This window comes from Marmota marmota, unplaced genomic scaffold (genome assembly GCF_001458135.2).
Source record: "Marmota marmota marmota unplaced genomic scaffold, marMar, whole genome shotgun sequence".
In the NCBI taxonomy this organism is placed as follows: domain Eukaryota; kingdom Metazoa; phylum Chordata; class Mammalia; order Rodentia; family Sciuridae; genus Marmota; species Marmota marmota.
In genome coordinates, this window is record NW_026007262.1 from 79,689 (window position 1) to 84,120 (window position 4,432).

General features: G+C 37.3%; 1 pseudogene; it reads right to left on the reverse strand.

The window, feature by feature from the left end:
• Positions 1 to 1,900: 1,900 nt before the first annotated feature.
• On the reverse strand, positions 1,901 to 3,092 carry LOC107133693 (annotated as a pseudogene).
• Positions 3,093 to 4,432: the final 1,340 nt, after the last annotated feature.

Sequence of the window (4,432 nt, forward strand, 5' to 3'; positions counted from 1 at the left end):
ATCAGGTATATATTATGTAATGTCAAATCATAGTGATTATATCTCTTCAAACATCTGTCATTTCTTTATGGTGAAAACATTTAATATTCCTTCCTGTAACTTTAAAAAATTACAGTATATATTTTATTTGCGACTCTCAAACTAGAAAACTGTAATTAATCCTTCCCCATCACTCCCTCCTAATCTTCAAGGCCTCTGATAACTATCATTCTACTATCAACTTCTGAGACCACCTTTCTGAATGATATCAGGTGGTGCTTGTCTTCAGATTCTGGCTTATTTATTGTCTTCCCCTTCCATCCATTTTGTTTCAAATGGTAGAATGGCATCCTTTTATGGCTGAATAGTATTCATCGTGTGTATGTCCAACATTTTCTGTATCCATTCATCCATTGATGGACAGTTAGGTTATTTCCATTCCTTGGCTAGTATGAATTGTGCTTCAGTAACCATGGGAGTTCAGATGTCTCTTCAACAGATGTATTTCATTTCCTTTCACTACATACACAGCAAATGGATTGCAGAATAATATGGTCGTTCTATTTTTATTTTTTTTTAGGAAAACTCCTTGTGTTTTCCACAGTAGAAAGCCTGATGCTTTTCTTTCTATTCCCACAAGTGACTTTCCATCACTTCTTCCATGTTCACATTGCTGAAAGGGAGTCACTAGGTTCATGCCATACATCATGGAAGTCACACAAGGGCATAAGAACAAGGAGGTAAGGTCATTGGGAGTATCTTAGCCCCTCCCCACCTCATCTTCTATCAGAACATTGGGCTTGATACAAAGAAAAGTTTAATGCATACATAATGGATATGGGACAAAGTATGCTGTTTAGCTGTACATTGATAAATTATAAAAGGAATAAATAAATTATTTTGAGGGGATCCCAAATGGCAGATATATAGAGATAGATATGAGAGGAGGAAGCTGAGTATATTCAGACATTTAGAATACCTGGTCTTTACAAAATGTATTACTAAACCAAAGCCATTTCATATTAGATGGAGGGATAAAATACTACGGTTATAGCCAAGGATGAATTTACAGCACATGACAAATGACCACCAAAGATAGTTATATTTGCATACCAAAATGCTTATTTTCACTTCGCCCTCCCATGATCAGTATCCTTGAAAAAAAAAGAAACACTAAAACTTTTTTCATTCTATATTGGATGTTCACTTGAAAGTTTTCTGACCATATACTTTTATACACTTGGAGACTTTTTTTCTAGAAAGGAAAGAGTTGATAAATCAACCTTTTATTCTATGAGTTAATATTGGACATACTATCAGTAGAGGAGAATAGATCCCATTATTCATATTTTTTCAGAAGAACCTCAAAAGTTTTAACTCCATGTTTACAAAAAATAGTGATTCATACATGAACTGGGTTTTCACTGGGTTTAATATATTAAAATGACATAATCCAACCCTACTCATGCATTACTTTCAGAGATACAGCACAACTGGAAATAGAGTTGCCATCACAGTGGACATTTCTAAAAAACAAATGCCCATGGGTGCTCCTGAGCCCTCAAAACAATAATAATAGTAGTAAAAACAAAAGTAACTGACACCACAGTTCTCTAAGAATGGCTGTGTTCTGCACATTGTGGAAAAATAATAAAAATAGCCTTCTAGAGTTTCAATATGCTTCATAACATGGATTTCATCTCCCTTAGTTTGCTTGCTGCCTTCTGAGATCACTTGATTAGAAGCCTGTTTTCGGGCTGGGGATGTGGCTCAAGTGGTAGCGCGCTCGCCTGGCATGCGTGCAGCCCGGGTTCGATCCTCAGCACCACATACAAACAAACATGTTGTGTCCACTGAAAACTAAAAAATAAAATATTAAAAATTCTCTCTTAAAAAAAAATAGAAGCCTGTTTTCATTGCTTCTGTACTAATTGCTGTTGGTCTTTGTAGGCTACATGTTTTAAGCTTCTGTAAAGAACATTACAAGTTATTTGATGTAATTTAATTTTGTACTGAATGTTCTTCAAAGAATTTTATAAACAATACAACATTTTAAATGAGTCTTCAAATCCTCTTGTTGTGAAACAATATTGTTGCTTTTTCCAACTTTACCTATAAATGATCTAATTCCAGGTAAATTTAAGAGGGATCCAAGAACTGGCATTCTTCTAATAAAGCCAACAACACAGAAAAGAAGCCCCTGAGCAATTTAAAGAATCCAAAAATTTCAAAGATCTGCCTCTCAAAGGCCAACCAATAAGAACTACAAATACACCACCTAGGAAAAATCCTGTAGCATTCATTTTATGTTTTTGGAAGAAGAATCTGAAGGTTCTTTTGAAACTGATTATAAAAGCCTAGCCAGTCACAAACAAAACATTTCCAATAGCCAGTAGTACTTTGTCAAAAAAAAGAGAATCATTCCAAACAACAGGAAAAACTGTTAATCCCATTTCAATTTTCTGGGTGTCTGTTAAGGAGATCATGGTTGTAGTGGAGAGGGCAGTGGAGGCAGCACCTCAAAATGCCCAGTGTGGAAAGCTGAGTAGGGAGAAAAGAAGGCAGGAAGTAGCCCAGGAGAGCTGTCACATCTTCCGGAAACATCCACTGTTCATAATTTTGAACCATACATTTCTCTCAAAAGTTGAGAAATTAGAGAACAGGGCATGGAGACACATACCTAGAATCCCAGCAAAAATGGAGGCTAAGGCAGAATCACAAGTTTAAGGGTAGCCTCGGCAATTTAGTCAGGCCCTAGCAATTTAGCCAGAACCTGTCTCCAAATAAAAAGGGCTGGGGATGTCGCTCAGTGATTAAGCATCTCTGGGTTCAATCCCTGGTATCAGAAAAAAAAAAGAGTTGAGAAATTAATCTATGGAAGGTCTGGTGGTCCTGAGAAGAAGTACCATATTGAATATGCATGTAAAAATATCTTAAGTTTCTCCTCTGAAACAGTGGATAATTTGCTTGATGTTATATAAGGTAAAAGTGTACCTATCTCTGCCCTACTGTATAAGACTTTGGATATATAGATAAATGACATTCAGTTTATGCTTTAAACTGTTTAAGTTTAAAGAAGAATTCTCAGTGACATTTCTTAAATTCCCTCTATGAACAGAGAATAAATTTCATAGGTCTCTGAGCAAAACATTTACATTTTAGAGCCATTCAGTATAGCCATTCCAATGACCTTGCTGATCCTCAATTTGAGAAAGCAATGCTCCCAATACTATCTCCTGCATCTCTGTGTGCCTCCCAACACACTCACTGAACTAGGCTTCCTTCCTAATGGGGTGGGCCTACTGAAATTCATTCCCTCTTCACATCTGATGAGCAGTGAGAACTGAGGATCTTTCCTCATGAATGACAGGACTCATTCCACAGAATCAGGAAGGGGCCTCCTAATACAGATGACTCTGGAAAGAGACAGAGGTGTGATTTCCACTAAACTGGAACCAGCAATCTGAAAAGCTGAAAGAACAGGTTGATATTTACTGTTGTGTGATCTTAAGCACGCTGTGTGATCAAGAGTGCTCTTGATGTTGTTCTGTAGGTACCACAAGATTTTGGATCTATCCCTCTTCTTTCCAGCAACTTACACAACCCATCAAATCACCATAATCTCATCCAAACTTTCCTGTCACATGGGACGAAGTAGCTCCGTATTTGATATTTCAGCAGATACCACCATGTAGTTCCTTCCCATGTAGTATGGAAAAAATGACCCTACTTTCTCTCCTACTAGCAGGATTCCTCCAATGATGTCTCAATAAACTGCAATCATTCTGTGTTCAAATTCAACACATGTTGTCATAAATTCTTATTTTTGCTTATCAAGTAATTGCTCATTTCACTTCAGAAATTTTTTTCTTCTGTCTTTTTATGGGTGTTACCAAAAAACAAAGTCTTTCTTTTTATTTTAAATAATTTATTTATTTCTTCTATTCTAGGATCCAAAAGAAGTTCACATGTTCCATTTAGTTATCATGACTGGTTGAACTTCAGTCTGGGACAGTTCTTCAGCCTTTATCTTTCACAACCCTGACATTTTTTATGAGTCAGAGTTTATTTTAAAAGGATGTCCATCAATCTGAGCTGTGAAAATATTTTATACTATAATATTTGTAGGGTCTTACACCTTTCAGAATTAAACACACACACACACACACACACACACACACACACACACAAAAGACACACTTGGCAAGAAATTAAATGAACCGAATTTTGGAAGATGGAAGATGGATGGCCACTGCGCACGGGGGTTGCTGAAGTGCTGAGCGGGGTGCTCAGAGCAGCGGCTTTAATCGAGTTTTCGTGCAGCGTGTAAGAGCTCCTTTCACCGTTAATCTGTAGTGGACCACTTTGCCAAGCAGCAGGAAGAACAAAGAGATCGAACAAGAGACGCTTGGCTCCCGGACGCTTTGCCGCCCAGAGCCGCGGGTGCTTTGCT